Source organism: Cynocephalus volans, chromosome 9 (genome assembly GCF_027409185.1).
Source record: "Cynocephalus volans isolate mCynVol1 chromosome 9, mCynVol1.pri, whole genome shotgun sequence".
NCBI lineage: Eukaryota > Metazoa > Chordata > Mammalia > Dermoptera > Cynocephalidae > Cynocephalus > Cynocephalus volans.
In genome coordinates this window covers 44840697-44867438 of record NC_084468.1, presented here as the reverse complement: position 1 = coordinate 44867438, position 26742 = coordinate 44840697, and the positions used below count along the sequence as shown (strand labels likewise).

The 26742-nt window shown below is 36.2% G+C and overlaps 1 protein-coding gene across 2 annotated transcripts in view; it reads left to right on the top strand.

Moving 5' to 3' along the window:
• Positions 1–26742, top strand: part of SCFD2 (sec1 family domain containing 2) — a 425850-nt gene that overhangs the window by 39367 nt on the left and 359741 nt on the right. The window lies entirely within an intron of this gene.

Below are 26742 nucleotides of genomic sequence, written 5' to 3'. Positions count from 1 at the left end.
TACCATGCTGTTTTGGTTACTATAGCTTTGTAGTATAATCTGAAGTCAGGTAGTGTTATGCCTCTGGCTTTATTTTTTTTTTACTCAAGATTGCTTTGGCTATTCAGTGTCTTTTGTTATTCCATATGAATGTTAGGATTTTTTTTTCTATTTCTGTGAAGAATGTGATTGGTATTTTGATGAGGATTGCATTGGATCTGTAGATTGCTTTGGATAGTATGGACATTTTCACAGTGTTCATTCTTCCAATCCAAGAACATGGAATGTCTTTCCATCTTTCTGTGCCCTCTTTAATTTCTTTCAGCAGTGATTTGTAGTTCTCTTTGTAGAGAAGTTTCATGTCCTTGGTTAAATTGATTCCTAGGTATTTTATTTTTTTGTTGACTATTGTAAATGGGCTTGCTTCCTTAATTTATTTTTTGTCTAGTTTGTTATTGGAGTATAAAAATGCTACACGTTTTTGTGTGTTGATTTTGTATCCTGCAACTTTACTTTAAATTTTTTTATCACCTCTAAGCGTTTTTTTGTAGTCTTTAGGTTTCTCTCTATATAGTATCATTTTATCCACAAAGAGGGACAGTTTGACTTCATCTTTTCCAGTCTGGATGCCCTTTATTTCTTTCTCTTGCTTGATTGCTCTGGCTAGTACTTCCAATACTGTGTTAAATAGGAGTGGTGAGAGTGGGCATCCTAGTCTTGTGTCTGGTCTTAAGGGAAAAGCTGTAAGGATATCATTCAGAATGATATTCGTGGAGGGTATGTCATATATGACTTTTGTTGTGTTGAGATAATTTCCTTCTATACCTTATCTGCAGAGAGTTTTTAATCATGAAGTGATGTTGAATTTTGTCAAATGCTTTTTCTGCATCTACTGTGATAATCATATGGCTTTTGTCCTTGATTTTGTTGATGTGGTATATCACATTTATTGCCTTATGTATTTTAAACCATACGTGCATCCCTAGGATGAATCTCACTTGATCATGGTGTATAATTTTTTGATGTATTGATGTATTTGGATTGCTATTTTTGTTGAGGATTTTTGCATCTACATTCATCAGAGATATTGTCCTGTAGTCTTCTTTTTGGTTGTTGTATCTTTGTCTGGTTTTGGTATCAAAGTGATGTTGACCTCATAGAATGAGTTTGGGAGAATGGTCTGTGTTTCAATTTGTGGAATAGTTTGATGAGAACTGGTATTAATTCCTCTTTAAAGATTTGGTAGAATTCAGCAGTAAATCCTTCTGCTCTTGGGTTTTTCTTTATTGGGAGTCTGCTGATTACTGCTTCAATTTCATTTCTTTTTATTGGTCTGTTCAGGTTTTCTGTTTCTCCTTGGTTCAGTCTTGCTAGTTTGTGTGTATCCAGAAATTTATCCATTTCCTCCAGGTTTTCAAATTTTCTGGTGTATAGTTGTTTATAATAGTCTCTAATGTTTCTTTGTATTTCTTTGGTATTCGTTGTAATGTCTCCCTGTTCATTTGTGATATTTGTTATTTGGTCTTCTCTCTTCTTTTTTCAGTAGCCGAGGTAATGATATGTCTATTCTTTTTATCTTCCCCCCACAACTTATTTTTGTTTCATTGATCTTTTGTGCCATTTTTTTATGTCTCAACTTTATTTAGTTCTGCTCTGTTTTTAACTATTTCTTTACATCTACTTATTTTGTTTTTCCAGTTCTTTGAAGTGTAGTGTTAAGTTGTTTATTAGATATCTTCTGTTCTTTTGATGTAAGTGTTTATTGCAATAAACTTCCCTTTTAGTACTGCTTTTGCAGTATCTCACAGGTTTTGGTATGATGTGTCTTTATTTTCCTTAGTTTCAAGAAATTTTTATTTCCTGTTTAATTTCTTCTGAGACCCACAGGTCATCAGGAACATGTTGTTTAATTTCCATTTATTTATGTAGTTTCCAGAGTTTTGCTTGTTATTGATTTCTATTTATAAACTGTGTGGTCTGAAAAGATAGTTGAAATGATTTCAGTTTTTAAAAATTTGTTGAGAGTTGATTTGTGAACTAACATATGGTCTATCCTGGAGAATGTTCCATGTGTTGATGACAAGTATGTATATTCTGTAGTTGTTGGATGTAATGTTCTGTAGATATGTGCTAGGTCCTTTTGGTCTAAAGCATAGTTTAATTCCTGTGTTTCCGTGTTGATTTATTGCCTAGATGATCTGTTCAATGTTGAAAAATGGATGTTTAGGGCCCCAACTTCTATAATATTGGGGTCTATCTCTTTCTTTAGATCCAACTGTGTTTATGTGTTTTATATTTCTGGGTGTTCCAATATTGGGTGCATATATATTTATGATCATTATGTCTTCTTGCATGATAGTTCTCTTTATCATTATGTAGTGGCCTTCTTTGTCACTTTTTATGGTTTTTGATTAAAAGTCTATTTTATCCAATGTAAGAATTGCTGCTCTTGCTCTTTTTGGTTTCCATTTGTATGGTATATCTTTTTCCATCCCTTCACTATTAGTCTGTGTGTGTCTTTCAGGTGAGATCAGTCTCTTGAAGACAGTATATATTTGGGTTTAGCTTTTTAATCTGATTAGTCAGTCTCTACCTTTTGAGTGGGTAGTTTAATCCATTTACATTTAGGATTGTTATTGAAAGGTATTTTCTTGCTCCTGGCATTTTGTCAATTATCCTTTGGATGGTTTAAATATATTTTGTTCCTTCCTTCCATTTAATTATTTATTTTCTATGTTTGTTGGTTTTCTGAGGTGGTAAGATTTAGTTTCTTTCTCATTTGCATTTTTATTCTGCCAGTGGGTTTTGTTTTTTCTTGTGTATTTGTGGTAGTGATTATTGTTTTTTGGATTCTAGATTCTCTTGCAGATTTCTTGCAGGGCAGGTTATGTCTTGGTGAACTCCCACATTTTTTTTTTTTTTCTGGTAAATAAGTATTTCTCCCTCATTTTTGTAGGATAGCCTTGCTGGGTATAGTACTCTTCTTGACTGGCATTTTTTTTCTTTTAGTGTTTTGAATATATCGTTCTGTTCTCTTCTGGCCTGTAAGTTTCCATTGAGAAGTCTGCTGTTAGCCTGATGGGGAATCCCTTTTAGGTGACTTGACACTTTTCTTTTGCTGTTTTAAAAATTCTCTCTTTGTCTTTGAGTTTTGTGAGTTTGACTAGAATATGTGCTGAAGAGGATATTTTTGCACTGAATCTGTTTGAGGATCTTTGAACCTCCTGGATGTGAATGTACGTGTCTCTCTATATACTTTGGAACTCTTCCGTTATTATTTCATTGAATAGGTTTTCAATACCATTTCCTTTTTCCTCCCCCTGATTTGGATGTTTGTGTGCTTAAGGTTGTCTGCTTGTTCTCTTAGATTTTCTTCATTTTTTAAAAATTCTTTTTCCTTTTTTTTCATCTGCCTGAGTTATTTCAAAAAGACCATCTTCAAGATCAGAAATTCTTCTGCTTGCTGTAACCTGCTCCTTAAGCTTTTGGTTGCATTTTTTATTTCATTGAATGAATCCTTATTCCTGGAGTTCTGCTACATTCTTTTTTAAGGCTTTAATCTCTTTGTAAATTTCTCCTTCATATCCTGGATATTTTTTCTCATTTCAATATGTTTTCTGAGTTTTTTCCTATCTCATTGAGTTTCCTTCAGACTATTACTCAGAACTCCTTTCTAGTCATTTTAAGGATTTATGCTCTAAGGGATCTGATACTCGAGAATTATTGTATTCCTTTACTGGTGTCATTTTTTTTGTTATCTCATATTTCTAGTATCTTTACGTTGATGTCTAGTCATCTGGTAGAGCAGATTACTCTCTGGAATGGGATTTGAAGAGAAAGACTTCTATTACATGGAGTGTGATTTGGAGAGAGAGAATTCCTCCTCTTTTTCTGGACTCTGCTGGTGACTCTCCTTGTGTAAGTGTAGTTGAGTTGTCAGCAGGCCACCTGCATGGTGTTTGTGGCTGCTGCTATGGTGGGGAGCCACTCTTCTTGCATCAGTGGATATGGCAAACCACCTGAGTGGAAGTGGTGTTTGCAGCATTTGCAGGGGCTTTGGTCCTCAGGCTTGCTCCTGCCTTTTGTTGGGCAGGGGGCTTGCCTGTGGCTCTTGGTGAGGTCCCTGGGGGCACTCCTGCCTTCTTTCTGATATTTTTCTTTTTTTGTTGTTTGTTTGTACGGAAGTTGAGAGTCTTCTAGAGGCTCAAATAACTTGGCCTAAGCCAGATTTTCCATAAGTGATTGAATCTGGTCTTTAAAAAAAAAAAAAAATTCCAAGGTGTTTTAGTCTGTTTTGTGTTGCTATAACAGAAATACTTGAGACTGGGTAATTTATAAAGGAAAGAGGTTTATTTGGCTTACGATTCTGGGACAGCTGCATCTGGCATGGGCCTCAGGCTGCTTCTACTCATGGCAGAAAAGTGGCAGGCAGCCAGCGGGTACAAGCAGATCACATGGCAAGAGGAAGCAAGAGAGAGGAAGCAAGAGAGAGAGAGGAGGTACCAGGGTCCTTTAAACAATCAGCTCTCGTGGGAACTAATAGAGCAAGAACTTACTCACTACCCCTCCTCCCCCAGGGAGAGAATTAATCCATTCATGAGGGATCTGCCCCCATGACTCAATCAGTTTCCAACACTGCCACATTGGAGATCAAATTTCCACATGAGTTTTGGAGGGGACAACACATCCAAACTCCATCACAAAGTATACCTTTTTTTCTTTTTCTGCACCACACCGACTCTTTGATGCATGCCAAGTTGAATGCATGTGTAAATAAACAAGTGAGTTCAGAATTATGAACACACTGATTTATAAAAGCAGTACTTCAAGTCCAGTTTTCTTGTTAGGTTTTATTCTGGAGGTAGGAATCTTTTCCCCTTGACTATATAGCAATGGAATTGAGTAGATCAAACAGATAAATGCAATATTTGTTTCAACATAAACAATGATGAGCCAATTTTTTGTTGACTTTCCCACTGTTAAGTATCTATTAATGGTGTATAATAGTTCATTAACTGGACCCTCAAAGTTGAACATATTTAAATCACTTCCAAATAGTGATATACTTTTCTCCCCTTTCCTTGGTTTCCAGTTGTCAATTAAATATTACTATTAAAGATGCAATGCCGTTTTCAGAAGGAAATAAGGTAATTTTTTCTTAGAGCAGAATCAGAAATACTACTTTGATTTAAATTTACCTGTAGATAGAATTACTGAACTTGGATATAAATATCAAGTAACTGTATATTAAGTGTTGATTTTCACGTGGAGAGCCAGTTTACAAGGCGGCATGTCCTCACATAACAGTGTTCTTTTCTCATCATTGGTTCAGTCTGTGGGCATCTCCTTTTCTCCACTTGGACCTCCCTGCAAAAATGACATTTTTTGTACTTTTCAAGTAAACACTGCTAATTGGGTAGGATAAAGGCCTATCTCTTATCAGCACACAGCTTGCTATATTTAACTTTTTTTCTTAATGATCATCTGGGCTTAGTTAAAGGTTAAAAAAGCAGAACAAATGAATAATTTGTGGATGATGTCATGAAATAAAGTAGGGTTCTTTTTTGAAAATAAAGGGATAAAGGTGTATACTAAGAAATAGTTAAATATGCCGGAGACATTTTAAGTTATATTTTTGATAAAGAATTATGTTTAATAGATATATTTTTCAGAATTATTTTTTAAATGCATATTACAAAAAGATTTGAAGGAAGAAATTTTTGTTCTATAATTGCTGACATATTACTACTCTGTCATGGTATTTAGTTAAGGAATGTGCATTTAAACCCCAGAAACTTTGTCATATTGGAAACTTTAAAATGGTGTGCAGTCTCTGTGTTGTGAGAAGACTGACCTCTGGGTCATTGTGGCTTTGGGATTCATAATTTAAATGGAAACTATGGCTCCTTCAAACAGCCAGGAACCCGCTGAAGTTAGTTAAAATGGGAAGGAAGAATGGAAAGACTCATTATATTTGAATGACAAGTAAGTGATTTCCTATAGGTTGATCTTCACTGCCAAGTAAAAGCCAATAACAAGCCCCAAAATCTAACTTCTGGGTAGTTAACCAATCACAACCTTTATTAGAGTGCTTCTAAATCTTATGTTATATAGACCAGAGAGTATTTAACAGCATGCCCAGTTTGTCCCACAACTCTGGCTACAGTTTTTCTCCTCTATGATCTGTGGGTATCTCACCTGAGGGCCCTTTTCTGTTTTATTTTGTTTTGTTTTGTTTTTCTCTCTTTTACCTCTGCCTTCCAATTACAGTATCTCCTGGGCTAATGGCTGGCAGTGGGGTGGCTGGGATCAATAGGATAGTGATAGGCACCCTTTTAGCAAAGCTGGAAGGAGAACAAAATAACTCAGAGTGAAGGCATGGTTTTAGCAATGAAAGAAGTCATCTTTGGGGGGGCCCAAGGTTTGGGCAAAACATCATGGGTAGAAATAGAGATATGAACCCTCCAAGCATGTACAGTTTGACCTTGAACAATGTAGGAGTTAAGGGAGCAAAATCCCTGCACAGTGGAAAATCCACATATAACTTTTGACTCCCCAAATACTTATCTACTATTGACCAGAAAGCCTTACCAATAACACAAATAGTCAATTAACCTGTGTTTTGTACATTATATGTATTATATGAGGGTACTTCAAAAAGTTCGGGGGAAAAATAGAATTGAAAGATAACACTAATCTTTGAAATATCCTCACATGCTTTATTTTTAAATAAAGTAAGCTAGAGAAAAGAAAATGTTATTGGGAAAGTCCCAAGGAAGAAAAAACCTTGAGAGTTCACTTTTTACTGATACACACAACTTACTGGAGAGACAAACTGCTCACGCAGAAATGATTATAGTCACACTTCATTTTAAGTGGAAACTTGCAACCGTTTAGCTTACCACAATAGCCACAGGAGGTGACTATGAAATTATTACAGCAGTACGGTGTGTACTGCAGTTAATTTTATGCAGTTATGATTTAATATTTCATCTTTACATTTGTTTACGCTTCTCTCAACTACCAGTGGCATCATGTGCAGTCTGTAAGTCTGAGCATAAGTTGATGTAAATTTAAAATTTTTATAATAGATTTGTGTATATTTTATGGTATGTGATGAAATAGACTAGTATCTACAAATATTTTATGCATTCATGACACCTAACTTTTTCTTAGTTTTTTTGGTATTTCTAGGTTACATTTTTTGTCTGAATTTTTTCAAATTGTTGAAAATCTCTAACAAATTTTCCAATATATTTATTGAAAAAAATCCACGTATAAGTGGACCTGCGCAGTTCAAAGCTGTGCTGTTGAAGGGTCAACTGTAAATGTGTGTTGTAATTTTTTTTTTTTAATTAATTGACTATTGTGTGCCAGGCACTTGATGGAGACACAATCTCAGTCCTCATGGAGTTTATTCTAATGGGACAGAGAGACAGACAACAAACAGATAAAAAAAAAGTGAATATATAATGTCAGCTGGGGATAAGAGCTTTGAAGCAAATAAAGCAAGGTGAGGGAATCAAGAGTGACTAAGGATTTGGGGAGTTGAAGAGGAGTGTGGAGGATATAGAAAAGGCCTTTCTGAGGACAGGTCTTTTAAGCAGAGATCTCAGTAAATTAAGTTGTAAGACTTGGGGATATCTGGGGCTAGAAGATTGCAGTCTAGAGCAAAAATTTTTAATTTTGATCAAGTCCGATGTATAAGTTTTTCTTTTGTGGATTGTACTTTTGTTGTCAAATCTCAAAACTCTTTGCCTAGCCCCAGATTCTGAAGATGTTCAGTTTTTCCCTAAAAGTTTTATAGTTTTAATTTTACATTTACGTCTGTGGTCCATTCTTTATTGATGCACCGGGTAATAAAATCCCCGGACGGTGGAATTTCAGTGGCTTATTTTATTTTATATTTATGGGTTGTTTGAATTCTTTAAGATAGCACGTGTTATTTATTTACATATTCATAAAAAACAATAAAATTATTTTCACTGTGAAAAAATATATTTAAAATTAAAAAATAATTAGGAGCAACATGTGTTGCTAGTAATCTTCCACGGATTGTTAATAAATGTTTTTACTGATAAACTGTAAACTCACAGAGGTGGGAACTTTATGTTATGGATTGAATGCATCAACTTCACTGCTCCTGAATTTTTAATAAACTATCGTTATTTCCATTTGTGATTCCAAATTGTTTTTCCCATAGTAATATCATTTTAGAATATTCTGAGTCTATCTGAGTTTATCAAATATTTTTTAAAGATATACTTAGGGCAAAACCTTTCTCTCAACTAGTACTTTGTCCATTTTTATAACTGACTATTAAATTACACTCTTTGGCAACAGCATTGACCCAAGAATTTAGATCTCAGTAATTTTTTTTTAATGACCTAGAGATTTTGCTCTTCTTGTGTGGGAGAGGAAGGAGTACTTCATAAGGGATTGGCTACTTTACTTATACTCTTAAATCACACAAGCAATTCTTAAAGTAGATATTATTATTATTATTATTCATTTTTAATTTTTTTAAGAAATAAGCACTGGGATTATAGATGTTAGTTAACTTGTTGAAGGTACAGAGCTAGCAAAATGGTGCCATGGATTTTGAGCCCAGGTTCTGATTACAGAATTCGTCTTTTTTCTATAACACTAAAAGTGTCCTCTATGTTTCTACTTTATTTATAGAAGGCCATCATTTTGTGTTTAGAATAATATCACTTTCTTTTTATGCCAGGATTATCCTTATCTTTTTTTTTTTTTTTCTGGAATTTTATCACTGGGTACTACAATGCATAACTATTCCAATTGTGACTTTTCCAATATTAGAATTCAATTATGATCATTGCTTTATGGACCATATGAATAGTGGAATGAGAAAAGGGATTTTAAAAATATAGCTAAGACCTGTTATTTTTCCAACACTGGTCTGTGGCTATATCTCTGTTTCTATGAGGAGCACAATGTGAGAGTCTCTGAAGGCTTTGCACTATCTAGAGTTTGGCTTTACTTGTAATTTAGGATGTTTTGTTTCAAGTATTCCCATGCTTTAAAAAATGTCAGGCTCCACAAGGAAGAAACCACATGTCCTTCGAGCCTATATACAAAGAGATTACTCTGAGTATTCTGAATTTAAATTGTTTTGTAGCACCCTGCATAATTTTTAACCTAGGAAAAGTATTGTGAGCATTTAGGTGCTTGATATGACTGCTTTTACTTAGAACAGTATTTCCAAACTTAGGTAGGTGGAGAACACCCTATTCACATACTGAAGTTTTGTATTTTAGCTGCTTGATATTTCTCTTTGACTTGAGTGATTCCTTTTTAACTAATTTCCAAATTAATTCCAAATGTACAAAAAAGTTGCAAGAATAGTACAAGAACCCCCTCCCCCTGAACCATTTGAGAGTAATTTGCCAACATGATGCCCGTCACTCTCAAATCCTATAGTGTGCACAACAGATCTTAAAAAACTTCATGGAAAGATTTGTATTATCTTTTAATTCCATTTTTCCATGAACTTTTTGAAGTGCTCTCATATTTCTCTCAAAAGAATATTCTCCAACATAATCACAATCAAGAAAAATTAACGTTGACACTACTACAATCGAATTCACAAATTTTGCCATTTGTTCCAATAATATCCTTTGTAAAAACAAAAGAATATCAGTCAGGATCATGCTTTGCATTTAGTCTTCATGCTTCTTTAGTCTCCTTTAATCTATGACAGTTCCTCAGTCTTTCCTTACTCTTTATGACCTTGAAACTTTTGAAGAGTACAGGCCAGTTATTTTGGAAAATGCTCCTTAGTTCAGGTTTGTCTGATGTTTCCTCACGATTAGATCCAGGTTATGCATTTTTTGCATATCACAGAAGTGATGCTGTGTTCTTTTCATTGCATTGTAGCAGGTGGCACACCTTTCAAATTTGTCCACTTAGGGTGTTGTTAGCTTTGATCAGTTGATTAAGTAGGCATTGTGAGATTAAATTTCCTCTTCCTCATAAAACTTTAATCCATTGCTTTAGCATCTATTAATATTTCTTGGCTGAATTACTTCTGTGATGGCTGAAAATAGTGATTTTTCTAATTCCATCACTATCTCTACCTTTCTTAATTGACATTTTATGATAAAATAAAACTTTCTCTACTCAACATGTATATATGTGTGTATGTATTTTTTATTTGTAGATATTAACATAACCTCATGGATTCATTTTTTATTAAATGGGTTATAATTCATTTTTTATTACTTAATTTTAATGTTAACATTGTCTCATACTTGGTTAAGTGAGAGCCCCTAGCTTCTGTGTCTTTTTGATATATCACCATCATTCTTTGAATATTTCCTCACTTTCTGGTACAAGATATTTCAGATTCATTTTGTACTTTTTCTACTCTAGTCCTGGAACCAATTATTTCTCTCAGGAGTACTGATTCTTTTTGGTGGAGAATTATATTTAGAAACCAAGATCTAGGTGCTCAGTGTGCTTGCTGCTTTTGGGGTGTCACTATTCCAAGGCCCTCACAGTGGACACAGCTAAGGAATTAATATATGTATATATGCACATATTTATATTGGTCTTTATTTCTGTGATGATCCCTCTGTGTATCGAAAATCATGAGTTTACACTAATGTTTACAATTCCAAGCCAGCATCACAAGGATTTATTCTAGTTTTTCCTTTTCCATATTTATAACTCCCTTCTTAAGCAGTGAGTAACCTGGCTCCTCTTATTCCTCAAGATATTTAGTTATTTCCTCAATCCCCTGTGTTTAACCAATGTATGATCACCATTGCTGCCTCTTCTTCTTCCTCCACGTGGATGCTCTCTTCATCCCTCCTGGTCTACAACATCCAAAGTGCCCATCTGACACTCTGCATGGATTCTCCTTCATACCATTTAGGCTTTGATACACTGAGTTGGCTCACTCCCATATTACATGACTGCTCACCCCTCTCAGTTTGGACTGCCACTGCCACTGGGTGTGGGTATCTTCCTCATTCCACTCAGGCTTTGACACCCTGAGCCAGGATGCTGCTGCCCGTCCCTACATGGACTCCTTTCTCATCCTTCATCTCAGAGGTGGGCTCTGCCACCCTGGGTTATACTGTTACCATGCACGCCCCCACTCATCCCACATGGATGTTCTTATCTGGTTGTGCTCTGATGCTTCCACCAGACACTCTTGAGCCCTTCATGCAGACACCTTCCTCTTCTTGCTTGGATCCCAGCACCCTGCATCTGTCCATCAATCTGCCCCACGAAAATACCTCCTTACTTCTCTCAGGCTCTGTCCCTCAGTGCCAGGATGTCGTCTGCCTACTCACAACTTGGACTCTGCTACTCCCTTTCTAGGTACCACCTAATGGCATTTGGACTAAATTATGAAGGAGGAAAGGTTCTGTTTGGTTGTTTTTTAAACTTAAATAAGCAGTAACTGCTTTTAGCCTCATTCTAGGAAATAACACCTGTGTACTTGTATAGCATGGGTTTGATGTACTAGGTAAATTTTTTCTGATTTACATTAAAATAAATACATATTAATGAAAAGTAAAGGTGTTCATCTGTGGACCTGTGAAAATCAACTTGCCAGCCACATCTTTAGAAAACTCTGGTTTGGGGTGTACATTTCATGATATTTTACGTTGATTTGTGTTTTGACTTTTTGGGAATTTGTATCTTGGTACCTGACAAAACTATTAGTGAGACTGCATACCTTATCCTAGGAATGAGAAGATAATTTCTTTTTCTTGTCTTGTTGCATATAGTATTGAGTAGTAGTGGTGGCCATTTCTGTCTTACTTCTGATTTTAAAGGGAATATTTCTAATGTTTCCCCATTTAGAATGATGTTCACTGTAGACTGTAGATATTTTTATCCAATTAAGGAAGGTGTCTTTTTTTCTGATTTAGCAAGAATTTTTAAAAATTTTAAATCATGAATGGATATTGAAATCTATGAAATGTCTTTCCTGAATCTATTAAGAATATTATATGTTTTTATCTGTTATTGTGGCAAGTTGTATTTATAGATATTCTAACACTGAGTCATTCTAGCATATTTAGCATAAACAGCTTTGTCATGGTTTACTATTTTCTCGTAGGCTTTTCCATATCTTGGTGTTTTATTCTTCAGTTCCTCTAGGATTGATCTGGGGGGAGAGTCAGCAGTCTTGCACTTTCAGTGTCCTGAAAGGAACTGGACAAACTGACTTAAAAAGACTGTTGACAATTATTGTTTGAACTGAAGTGTTACCCTGGCTTATGATCTCTGAACCTTAGCCCCCTCATCTGAAAATTGGGTCATAATAATGCCTGCCATATATGGTTGTAAGATTCAAAGGAGATTTAAAAAGTCAAATGATGCCTGGCATAGTGCCTTCAGAACATCTACATTCCCTTTAGGGTTTCAGTTTTTTTGTGTGTGTGTGTATGTGTGTGGAAAGCTGCTATCAGCAAATCTCACAAAACACCCTCAATAATCTCTGTTAGTTCACTTACTCAAGACATTTGGAATTCACAAAATGATCTTGTGGTCTCTAGAACCTTCTTTGCTTAATGCTGATGTAGGCTATACTTCTTGAAGCCCAATCCTGTCTCTTTTCTTTCATTGTTTTTCTTTTCCTTCATCCCTCTTCTTTTGTTCTTTCTGACCTATACTTTATTATTTGATTAAACAGTGCATTAATTACTTTTGTTAATCACTTATATTTTGGGGGCTGGCTGGTTAGCTCAGTTGGTTACAGTGCAGCCTTATAACATTTATATTTTGTGGATCATGGCCCCCAAGTGCACTTTACTTTCATGCTTAGAATTATTGTCATCTGTTTCTCCTAGAAACCTCACCACACACTTGTGCACATGCACACACTCACAATCATTTTTTAGGTTATATTGGGTACTTAAGGAAAGAGAATGTTAGAGACAAAAGGTAAGAGGGAACTTAGAGTTTCTCTAGTGAGAAAGGGGTATTTTGAGGTGGGTTAGGGTTGGAATTAGAGGGTCTGATTATTGATCGGGGAGTCATATGTATTTTCTCTTGTTGAGGTGAGTTGCAAGAACCTTTCTCATCTTCCACAATTTTATTTAGTCTACTTTCCTTGGCTGTATTTACTAAGACAAAGTTAACTATGATCAGCATTTGTATTAATGAAATTCTCTTATTTTCCATATTCTTGATGCTCTGGTATTTGGGACCCAGAGATAGCAAAATACTAGCCAGGGAGTGTATCTTTCATATGCAAATTAACCAATCCAGAGCTCACCTGTCTTCCCTCTAAAGATTCTTCCACTCCAGGCCAATATTCCCTTGCCCTAATTACAGGGCCAGTTACAGACAACTAGGGGCAGCTCCTACACCCCAGAGCCCACTGAAATTATTAAATCTAAGCCTACTCAGCCTGCTCATTCTGCCTTGCCTATTCCTTCCCACAAAAAACACAATAAAAGCTTGTGCCCACTCTCTTCCTACTCTCTCTGCCTCCTCACCAATGCTGGTGCTTCCCTATGTGCATTGCATGCTGTGCCTCCTCTTTTAAAGGATCGGTGAGTGTAAAAACTTTCTTTTTGACAGGCATTTCTGTGTCTGTGTGCCTTATCATACCTGATTCAAATAAATCTGAGGTACATTTTAAAGTGGTGTTGAAGACATTCATCAGGGGATGGAGTGCATCCAGGCCAGGAAGTTGAATGTGAGTGCTAGTTGTTCTAGGCCTTCCTACCTTTGCTATTTCTTATGGGGGATGTTCCAGATGTGTGCTTGTTACTCTTTCATTTTGGGTTTTTATCCTGGATTTCGATCTTCTTTACCAACAGGGTAATTTTGGCTGCAGAAATCTACAGAGAAACCTGAGGATTCCTCTCTACTCTGTTTCTTAGGCCTGGAGCCTTTTGAAGTGATGCCCAGATTTTTGGATATCATGGAGCAGAGAAATTAAACAATAACATAGAGCTTCATACTTTTTATTGGTGAAGTGAGGTCCTCTACTTTTGCCACATAGCACACATATACTCTGATTATTTATCTTACAATACTAAAAATGCTTTAAATTGAATAATTTATCTTTATGAAAAATTCTACCTCATTATTATCCTAAGTAAAAATAGTGCAGTTGCTGTGCAAATGGAACTTCAAAATAAGTTCTCTTTTTCACCCCTAAACTGATTGCTACCCCTAACCCCTTTTATAGAAAGAACTACTGTGTATTCTCTCATCAGAGTTGTATCCCTATTAACACTTCAACACTGTTCTATATTTCTAAGGTATCAAGGGCAATGGTACAAAACACCTTAACAAAATCTATCAGAGTTAAGATAATAAATAATAGGTGCAACATAAACTCATATTCCATGTGAACCAAAACTCAAACAAAAACCAATGAAGAAAAAATCAAGACTATAACAATTTTTGACAAATCAATTTTCCCAATTTAGTGGCTTTGAAGCTTCATACATATGTGTATATAAATGTAATGGTGTCACCCAACAGAGTGATAGATTCTGGAATCATTGTATAATAAGAGAATAATAGATAATGCTGATCTTGAAATGACCCTTCTTCATGGAGTGACATGACAAGGAGTAAAACAGGGAGAGAAGTTTGCTTCAAAGAACCTCTGTAAAACAGTTACTAACTCTTGTCTTAGAGTTTCTTGACATAGAAATTAATCCTTAACTTTCTACATCTTGAATTTGAGCCAAAACACACAGATGTAATCAATCTAGCTAGAGTAGAGTTCTCCTGTAGAGCAAGCCTTTGGACTGGGTCATGAAAATAAAAGTGTATTCTGTAGAGTCAGAAAAATGTGCAGAGAGGGGATGAATGTTTGGTTTTTAAGTAATCTGATTGTGTTAGTGATTTAAAATTCTCATATTGAGTTAATTCGTTTATACATTAGGAATCCATATGAAAAATAGTCTTTCCTATGCTTTACCGTTTGCTAGAAGGAAATTATTAATACGTTTGTATTGATTATAGCATTATCATTAATGAGATGGTAGGGAGAAGGAGTAAAAAATGTCTATCTGTACTGAGATGAAGCTCAATTATGATCAATTATTTTATATGATGTACAGTATATGTTATGTTCTGGCCCATTTTTTAAGAAGTTTCACATGCCTATTGCAGTGCTGAAGGAAGGCATCATATTGAAGGGAGAAGTGATGAACGACAGTGTAAAATAAAGAGTTGAAACTTATCAGTTGGAGATTGTTCTTTCATTGTTTCAAACATTGTAAATTTTGTGTTTATCTTGGATTTTATTTAGTTTTCTTAACACATGGTTGTGATTTCTGCACTGTATAAATGTACATTCCAGTACATTTATTATCTGGAACCATTCACACAGATAGATTTTCTATTAGCTATAGACTGATGCTTTAAAAATAAGATGTTTTAAAAATAATGCATGCTACTTCCACATCAGTCTATAGCTAATAAAAAATCTACCTGGGCCACCTGGGGTCCTGAGATGGAGGCATGGGCCACCCGATCCCCACCTCCACAACCAGGCAAGCAAGGGAGCATGACAAACCCATAGTGGTTAAGAAAGTTCTTGAGGAGGCAAATGAATGCAGCAAAATACTTACCACCAAGCTCCACTCCTGGGAAGAGAAACCTCAAGGCAATTAATTTGAGACACAACAGAGAACATATGCCAAGTCCCCTCAGAGAAAAAAAGGCATTATATGTCAGTCCTGAAAAATGAGTGAGTCTAAGAAAAATGTCTGTCCTATTATCTTTTTGTTACTTTCTCTTTCTCAAAAATCAATTGCAGTATTTTCCCATTTATCTGGAAGAATGTCACATACAAATATGATGGATTTGTATGCAATAAACCTTATTCCTTAAAAAAAAAAAAAAATCTATCTGTGTGATTGGTTCCAGATAATAAATGTACTGGAATGTCTTCAACAGTGCAGAAATCACAACCATGTGTTAAGAAAAGTTTTTGAATACCAATCCAAAAGTATATAATTCACAACGAGATTATTACACTAACTAAAAATTTATAACAGACAATACATTTATTCATGATTATATAAAATAATACCTTTTTCACTAGTTAGAACAAGGCAAATTATATTTGTATGGTGCTTTATTCTTGTTGAATGAATTAACAAGAGCCTATAGTGTAAGAGACATGTAGTATATAGGTGAGGCCTGAAGGGTACATATAAGTAACTTCCCTGAAGTATGAGCTGCATCAAGGTCTGTGATTTTTCCATTCTACTCTGCTTCTTTTCAAAATGTACTCCAATGTGATATTTGAGCTTAACATTTTTGAATTGATCTTACTTTTTTCAACAATGTATTTGTTACTTATGAGAACATTCTTTAACAAATGTAACAATGGATACAAAAACTCATGAGAACAATCTCCTCCTTTCTATTTCTGAACTACAAAAGGCGGTTTCCGTTGATTTTTTTTTTTTTTTTTTTTTTGGTGTCTTTGAGCAGCTTCTTTAGTTTTTGTTTTTGGTCTTTATTGTGGTATGGTGGTTTTTCCACCAAAAGTTTATGACCTTGGTACTTGATCTCTCATAGTCACAGTTTTTTTTTCTGTAAAGAAAAGTAGATGAAATGATTTCTAAGGAACCTTGTAAGATACGAACTCTTCTCACTTTATGATTTTCTTGTACTGTGTTCAGAAAATAAACTCCAGAACTTGCATTACATGAAGGCAGTGATTTTATGTTGGTTTTGTTCATTGCTGTATCCCCAGCTCCAAGAATAGTACGTGGTACATAGTAGGCACTAAATAAATATTTGTTGAATAAGTGAACAAAACCCAACATAAGAACCTTCAAAAGGAAGAAGTGGATGGATTATATTCACTGGTCAGGAAGTACATTTATTCAGCTATGCAAGTAATAGTAAGTCTCATTCTAACGCTCCCTGGTAAAATTCTTCAGTGGCTCTCCTTTGCCTTCTGTGTAAAGACTTCAACTGTGAACTTGTTTTAGAAGGACTGTCTAGATCTGCTCTTGGTTATTGTTTCAGCCTTCATCTCCTATATCTTTCTGCGCTCCTCCTTTCATGCTCACACTCTTGGCTGCAGCTACATTTAACTTTTTTCAGGTTCTCAGTGTCCTGGTCTCCTCCCCTTTTTGACATCTTATTTGATACTCTTTCCTCCTCCCCATCTCCACCTTCATTTTTGCTTCCATGGATAGCACTCTTTAGTTCCTATATGAGTTCAGAGTGTATTATCTTATAATTACTAGTAATATCCATTCTCTCTGATTAGACTTTGGAAGCTCATTGAGAGAAGTCTGTGCCTGACTTGTTTATCCTTGTACACTATTGTACCTCTAGTGCATGGCCTATGAGGTATTGGTGGCCTGAGTACACTGTCACCCATGGGCCCAGGATGCTGACATTCTGATAAAGCCAGTATGCTTCTGTTCTTAATGTATTGTGGTCATTTCCACTCCCAGTTTGTTAAAATAGGTTCTATTTAATAATACATAGTTTCAGTTAGTGACAAGTATTATAAGTAAAATATGGCAAGTAAGATTTGAAATAGGGAGTGCTATAATAGCTAGAGTGGTCAAGGACAGAAGCCTTGAGCTGTACCTAGAACAATACTGGCATGTAGTAGATACTCAATAAATATTTGTTGAATGAATGAATGAATAAGACCTATCAATGAACATCTGGAGGAAGAGGGTTCTAGGAAAAGGGAATAGCAAATATAAAGATCCTGATTTGAGAACACACTTGACCCTGAAATCAGGCTATTGTGGCTGAGGCCTAGTGATTGAAGCTGAGAAGTTGGAGATGAAGTTACGGACACAGGAATATGCAAAAGTGTATAAACCTGTTGGTCCAAATAAGGAACTTGGATTTTAGTTTAATGGTGGTACGAAGCATGGAAGGGTTTTGAGCAGGGGAATGATAAGATATGATAGATTTGAGAAGTCAAACTGTAGTCCAAGACATCAACAATTCTTGCTTGATTGGACTATTACAGTAGCCTCTCACCCAGTCCTCAGATCCATTTTCACAATGAGCCTGAGTGATCTTTTAATAATGCAAATCTGATCAGGTCAGTCTGTTGTTGAAGACCCTTCAGTTACCCTTGGAGAAAGAATATATGATCCCTAATGTGGGTTACTAGGCCTTGAATGATTTGCCATGCACTGAGAGCAGTGTCAAACTAGGTCTTTATGCTCCATGCATATTTATTTTCATTTCCTTGAAAAGTCTCAAGTTCTCTTCTCAGGTCCCCTGACCATTATGGTACTCTTGCCCAGTATGCTCTTACTTCATTCTTTACCTGGATAATTCCCACTCATTTTTCAGGTCTCAATGTTACATTCTGAGTCACTCCTCCACCCCTACACCCAGACCAGGTTAGGTGTTACACTCTTTCACAGTTCCCATTCTGTTTTTGTTTTGTTCTGTTTTGTTCTGGCAGCTGGCAGGTAAGGGGATCCGAACCATTCTGTGTTTCTGTTACCCTGCCGGAGTGTGCTCAGTTCTAGCTTCCTTGCTAAATGACTAGTTCCATGAGGGCAGGGCACTGGAGGCTGCTCAGTGATGTGGTTTAGCACCTCCTTGAAAGCCCAGCCTACAGGAAGTGCTTGTGTTTTGAAAGAAAGAATGAATGAAAGACTGTTTTCTAGTGCCAAGGGTCTACATCACATATCCTGTGTTTAGCTGCTTTTGCTTCTATTGAGATGAAGTTTAATGGATAAATTTGTTAAAGATGAAGTAATTGTTTAAAAAAGTAGCCAAGAGGAAAGATGATATTAAAGCCTCTGTGAATAATTTGATTAACAAACCTACCTTCAGAGCACATTAAGCTCACCACTCAAGTAAGCCATTATTCCCTGCTGTGAAAAATTGTGATTCAGCTTGCTCTGTGTTTAAAATTAGTTGAAAATGTTTATTTGTTTCTGTTGTTGTTGTTGTCATTGTATTTCTGTTGGAGTACTGTGACTGTTATTGCAAATCCTGTGAGTAAGCTTAACTTCCCGTGCATGACATGAAGAAACTTTCTCTGAGTTTAGTCACAAGATAATGATGTGCATTCACATTTCACTCTCAGGCTCTTAATTGCATGCCTTCCACTTGACTGAAGTAGCACCATGATTCAACATTCAGCACCTTTTAAAAATTAATACTGTCTTCTCTGTATTGTATTTGGTGATGAATATTTCCTGTTAGTTCGTAGCAGACTATATTTGACATTTCATACAGGCCAAACCAAGGCAGCTTCTAAGGTTTCATTCAGAGTTAAGTAATTCTGGTGAATAAATGAACTGGAATGAACCGAAAGGACCATATCTTCATGTACTGAAGTCTCTTAAAAGACTTAAAAAAGACTGCTATTTTTAGCAGGTTATTATTATGCATATATCATTGATCTGTAGTCTTCTTTAAACATGTCAATTTATAAAAATAGTTTGATTTTTCAGGATAAAAGATAATCAGTTTATCAAAAAAGGGACATACATTTAGTATGTACTTGGCATATTATATAGTTACTGACAATATAGAAACTAATTACATTTCATAGATTTTTTTCATAGGACAACTATTCTACTTTTATATTGTATACTTCAAGGAATCTATTGTAACACATAAAATTGCATTTGAGTAGCTACAATGAATTAAAGTTTATCTCTTTGGGAAATATGACTTTAGAAACAGAAAAAGGTAGAAAATTGTTTAGTTTAAATTCTACAAGCTGTTGGGAATGTTCTGTTGTTAACTCTGTGTATTATTATCACTGGACTTGCGAAAAAGAAGAAAGGGTTTTAATAAAAGAAATAACAACATGGGATATTCACCCATCTTTTATTGAGCTTTGGGATGTTAATCAAATTTATACGTGTGAATGTGGAGCACCAGGGCATAAATATATGAAACCTTATAAATATAGCTTGTTAGGGACCCAGGGAATCTCAGAAATTGGCATTCCAGTGCAAGTCTTTTACTTTACAGAATAGTGTGGAATCATATCAATAGATGGATTCTGGAGTTCACAGGGACCTGATTTCAAATCCTGATTTATCAGTTGTGTAATTTGAGCAAGTTATTTCATGTCTTTAAGAATCAGCTTTCTCACTTATGGAATGGAGTCAACGATACTTATCCTGGAGGGTTGTTATTCAGTGAGATAAGGCATTCAATGAAATAATATCGTCATATTGCCTGTGGCATAGTGAGTGCTCAATGAATGAAAACAATAACATTAGTAATACTTTTAGGGTATATAAAGCCCCAGAATTATTAAATGAATTGCCATAGGTCACAGAAGCAGCCCATTGGCACTTCCACATGATAGACCTGAGCTCTAACCCTCCTTTTTTCTAATTAATGATGAGAAGTTAGGCGAGTTGTTTCATTTTTGTCTCAGTTTTATCGGTGGTAAAATAATTAGAGACTATTTCCCCTTTTCTCTTTCCCAAGGATATATCAAACATAAAATAAGGCCTAGATTGGAAATAATACCTCTAGGCAATTTAGACTTTAGTTTTTTGCTTTTTCAGTTATATAAATGATACATATGTAGATGATTAAAAATTTAGCAAAGTACTCTTGGACAGAAACATTTAAAGAAGAAAGTTGAATAGAAGTTGAAAATGATTAGCATTGTGAGCAAAGTGACTATCAATGTCTAATAGTTTCCTTCAAGGGGAATAGTATGACATTGTTTAAAACAAAAATTGTGCAAAATTCTGAGAGAGCTTTACCTTCTGCATAAGTTAATGTAGATTTACTTCACTCTTCATTGTATTCCATTCTATCTTATGTGGGGCTCACATGTGAACTTAAAGGGGAATAAAGAATCCTAAGGATTAGAAAAGAAGACCAACATGAAAATTTGAAAATAATTGACATTCTACATGATTGAGTCTCTTTGATGATTTGTATAACACAAGCATAGCATGATATACTTGAAAGAATACTGGGCTTAGAAGCCAGTTATCTGGGTATAAGTCCCAGTTTTATACTTACAGGATGAATGTCCAAAAGTCAGTTGTCAGTGATAATGACTTTGCTCAGGAGATGAGGATCAATTAAGATATAATAAGTTTTGTAAATTCTAGAATGTTTGGCTTCCGGTCAATATTGCAGAATAGATGGTCCCCAGCATCACTCTCTCCTGCAAACTAACCAATTTACAGCTATTAAAAAGCAACGACAACCAAGCTGGGGCAATTAGAGCTCAGGGGAAGAGGAGGAGAGACCTATGAAGTTCATGAAGGCAGGAGAAGCCACAATGAGAGAAAGAAATGATCACTCCCACCAGTTTGAATCCTGGCCATTTCAGGGCTGGAGCCGGTGAGCACATGGAGAAGAAGCTGGCAAAAGCCACAGCTGTGCACTTCGTATGAAGTAGCTTGGAGGTAGCAGGGAAAAAGAGGGTCTTGGTGGTCCTCAGGCCAGCAAGACCACTAACAGGGTTCCTGTGGACCCACATAGGTGCAAGGAGCCACAGCAACTGAAAAAAGGAGCCACCCGGAGGCCGGTGAGTCATCACAAGGGAACAGTGGATGGCCCATCCCATGGGAAGTGTTTGGAGTATGGGTGGTGGGGGAGACAGGCCCACTGGAGGCGCATTGGGGCACAGCAAGGACTGCTGATCTGCCCCTCCAATGAACACAGGCCCACTCTGTGTAGACTGGTCAGGAATATAGAACTGCAGTTTGTTGAAAAGACAGGTCAAGACCAGAGTTCCTATACAACCCAGGTGTACCAGATCTCACAAGATCTGGAAATACCTATAAAGTCAACAATTAAAACCTGAGCTATACAGAAACCCTTCTCCAGGGAATCAGCAGCAAAGCAGCAATTTAGCTCAATCACAGAGCTCAAGTTCTGATTCCCACAGGAAGTTCCCCCATTTTAGAAGTAAGCAGAGGACAACAAATTAGTTCCAGTGCAGAGTTTAAGTGGTAGGAACAGTGAATCATCCAACACAGAACTGTAAGAAAAAATGAAATTCCCACAGACCAGAGACAAAGTTTGATATTAACTAGTAAAGGTCTACCACCACCAAAGAACACCCATAAAACTTAGAAGGACTGGAAGCTACCTGGGCTCCCAAGCCAGGGAGTGGGTAAGGCTGGGAGCCTCAGCCTCACCCTCCCAATACCTGAAACCAGCCCAGTGATGACCACCAAGAAACTGCAGGAAGCGCCCTGGGCTTCCGAGCCAGGGTTGGGGGGGTCCTTGGCCATGCCCCAACGACACCCGCAACCAGCCCAGTGATGACCACCGAACCGTGTCCCAATCTGTGGCCATGGGGGTGCTGAGGGTTTTAGCTACACCTCCCTGACATCTGCATCCAGCCCAGCAATGACCAAGCCACTGCTGGAAGCCCCTTGGTCTCTCCCGCAGGAATGAGGGGGGTGCCACAGGCCTCAACCCCACCCCTCCTCCTTCCTCCTCCCACCCTATTTCTTTCCTCCTTCCCCTGTCCCCCTCTCACCCAACTGCTCTGCAACAACATCTTAGAATGTAAAAAAAGAATATTAATAAATAAACTTTTAAAATAAATAAATAGAAAATAAATTCTAGAATGTTTTTAAAATAGAATGTAGTGATTGTATTTGAAACTATATTTTGATATTATATTTTACTTACCTTTCAAATATCTTCCTTAATTTATCCATGAAAAAAAAGAACTGTTTTCTGGTGGGCCTGATTATTAAAAAGATGTTGACCAGCTGTTTCTGAATTTAAGAGAAAAGACTAAGCAAGATGAAGTAGGTTTACAGTAGAGTGCAAAGTGTTTAGATTAGGTATAAATAGGTTCTAATAGCAGTTTGATTTGTTTGAAGCTATAGTGTTTTTCTCAGGCATATTATAAATTTTTCTTCAGGTGCTTTCGATTTTCATTTGTCTGTGTTGCATTAGGTAGCGTCCTACTGAAGATGTAGAAATTATTAGTTTTAATGCTACTTCTAATGTTCACTTCTGACCCAAGAATTGTTCAACCATTTGATGTTAGTCTGGAAATGCTGAACTGAAATCCTGGTAAAAGTAACAATTTTACTTTTAAAATGTCCTATCTATGCAGCCTACAGAATTTCTATATAATTAAATTTAAGAGGCAAGATGTTGGCACAGAAGTCATTACTTAAAAACCTTCATAAGAAAAATTCAAACTTTCTATAGCTGTCAGCTCCAAAATAACCTATAGTGAAGTTCCTTATTTTATTCTTGATATTGTCATATATAGGGAGATTGCTAGAGTTGGAGTTTTCAACGTTTCAGTATGTATCATTACGTATTCTACATTATCTACTGTTGACCTTTTCATATTAGAAAATGAAGCTGCTGACAGAGGTTATACTATGAGTATGCAAGTAAATGGGAAAGACTAGTGTACTTCTAAAATAGATTTTCTTCTATATCTTAAATAAAATTCTGACCTTTGACCTTTTAAAATTATTTCTACCACTACTGCTGCTACTACTGCAATGTTTATTGAACACTTATGTCCAGGCATTGTTGTAGGTGCTTTAGATATGTTTGTTCATTCAATTCTCATAACATCTCACAGAATATGTACTATTATCATCTCCATTTAACAGAGGAGAAAACATGTGCAAAGAGGTTAAGTAACTCTCCTAGGGACATAGAGCTAATAAGTGGCAAAACCAGAACCCTGTGGTGTTTGGTCCTCTGCCACTTGGCAGTACTGCCTACTACTAGTCTACTACACTGGCCCTGTTGTAGAAGCCCTCTCTCTATTGCTTATTTCCCTAGTAGGAAAATAGAGAATTTTGCACAGTTGGAGAGGATAAAGAATTACACAAAAATCCACTATTGTGATTATAGTGTGTATAGCAGTGAACTTTTCTTGACTTACGAAATTCAACATCAGGAGTTGATTTCATGTTAAACTTAAATAGTATGAAATGTTGCCCATTGGATCAACTTTTAAGAGCATATTATACAAAGGCAGAATGACTCCCACATTCAACTCAGATGCCGATATAGAAGTATGTATGTGAATCACCACATAGCAGTAATAGAGTGACTTTGTGAACAAGTGTTGCAGGAGACAAAAGAGATACCAGTAATAATGCTTTTGGTCTTCAGTGTCTATTATTCAGAGAACCCAAATTAGTTCATGAATGTTTAGCTGGCAAATGTAAAATGACCATGTGTGATACGGAGGTTAGTATATTGAAACTATTTAGAACAGGAAGTAGACATTAGGAACTGTCACACGTGTCCAGACAATCGGAATTACTTATAGTGACAAAACGGTTTTCAAGGAAATGTGACCTCTCTATGCATACATGTTAAAGATTATGGAAACTACATCTTTCATAAAAATGTTTTAACAGACAAGAGCCAGAGAGTATAAGCCCTGACTGACTAGTATATATGCACTAATCAGCATTGCATGGGTAAAAATACTCAATGTAATGAAGTGAATTCATCCAGTATATTACAAACCCTTGAACACATTGAGTTAAATACCATGGCTATAGGACAATATCATCCATAACAATAGTAATCGTAGTAACAACCACACAACTACTCATATTTATTGTGAATCAGGACAGTGCTTTATGTGCATTATCTTATTTAAGCCTTGCAATAATCCTGTGAAATCACTATGATTACTTCCATCTCCATAGATGAGAAAACTGAGAAAAAGAGATAATTAATTATGTACACAAAGTTACATAACTAGAAAGTATTATTTATTCACTCTTTATTGAATTTACCCACCACAGGCCTGGCACTGTTCTGGGTTGGGGGCAATTAGCAATAAGGTCATAGAAGGACCTTGCCTTCATGAGGGAGATAGACAACAAACAAACATGGAAACATATAAGTCAGATGGTGATAAGGATTCTGTAGAACAGTAAAGCCCAGTAAGGAGACGAGAGTGGTAGGATAAGGTTCTGGCATGGGCGTTGTCACTCTTTCACACAGGGTAGTAAGGGGCAACCTCTCTGATAAGGTGCATTTCAGCAGCTATGTGGAGAGAGAGAGGTATATTTGTAGGAAGAGAGTTCCTGGCAAAGGAGGGAAAGAGTTCCCTTTGCTTGGAGCATGGGTAGATCTAGGAGGCCTTGTATTGAAGTGAGTGAAGGGGAGAATGGTTGAAGTTTGAACCCAGATTTATCACGCTCCAGAGGACACATTTAAACCACTACACTAATCTGACTGGGTAACCACAGTTTTACCTAACCTATTGTGATCTTGGAGATACACTGTATTAGTGAGATACGCACTCTTATGGAGAAAAGGAGGGTAGTGGTGTTCTACTCCGGAAGTTCTGTGTTGAATTGAGTACGTGAGAAATCTCTGTGGTTTGGGGAGAAGTGCTTTTGAGAATAAAAGTAGGGAATGATTGTGAACCATAAATTTCTGAAAGTAGGAGTGTAACTCCCCTGGTCAGAATTCTTCAGTGATTCTCCATTGCCTGCAGAGCTTTGGAGAAATTAAGAAAGAATATGAATGTACCGCTCTTCTCAGAATGTGGAATCAATCACATGCTCCTTGGCTTCCTGCCACCTACAGATAGAAGTCTACAAGCCTTGCAAGGAATGCAGGGCCCTCATAGCATGGCTCCCACCTTCTCTTTTGCCCTTACTTCTATTGCCTCCCCTTGCACCTTAGCATGGAGCAAAAGAGTACTCCTTAGTGTCATGCACCTAGAACTATGCACATTCTGAAATGTCCTTCTCTCTCTTTTTTTGTGACTAAGATTTTATATTTTTTTTGAAGACTTTCTTTACCATTCTCCTTTCCAGATTGAGTTATAACTTTTCCCTTTGTATCTTTTGGAGATTATGTATCTTTGTACTTGCTCATCATTTCCAGTAGAAATCATTTCTTCAGTTCTTATCCTCCCACCCAGGATTAGATTTGCAAGGAAATTTATTCAAGCATTGATTGTGACTCTTTTTGTACATTTTTTGGTAATTTCTTTGCTTACATGTCTGCCTCTTCTTTCAGACTATAAGTCGTTGAAAGCTTATTTTTATCTATATCCCAGCCAAATACAGGGCTTGACATATAGTTTACCTGCTCACTTCAATAAAACTTAAGAATACTAGATGCAGAGTTATAATGATAGTTTTAATCAGATTAAAACAATGAAGTATGTTGAGCAGTGATGTTAGTTCACTACAGAAAAAATAAATGATAGCAAAACAACTATTGTATTATTTAATGAAAGATTATTATGTGTCAGATATTAAACAGTGCTAAAGTACATCATTCCATTATTCCTGATCAAATTCAAACTTGAAAGATATATTTTATTAGGTATAACTTTCCAGCTAAATTAATATCTTAATAGATATAACTTTTAAAACTAAATTTAAAAATTCATTTGTTTTCAAATTTGTTAGCTGGATAGTACGAGAGTTAGTGGGGCTTTAAGTGAAGGAAAACGTCCGTGGAAAGGGACAGAAGTAATCCTTGTTTCTTCATATTCAGTTTTTAAAATGTTACTACAAATGTGTATACTTGGCTACATAGCAGAGATCTTCCGGAAAGAACACTGTACTCATTTATAATTTGGACATGGCATGTTGGGTGAGACAGAGGGCTATTGGGGAAGTGAGCCCAGATGAGACCCTGCATAATGCAGTGCTTCGTGCTATTTTCAAAGGTTAATTGTAAAGCCTTCAGTAAGTGCCATCCTTCTAACCTAAGGCCCAAAGAAGGACACTTCAGGCCATGGTTACTTAGTACAGTTCCTGATTTTCATTCAATGAGAAGCCTGTAAATTAGGAGTCTATTGAATAATTTTTGAACAGGAATTCTCATTGC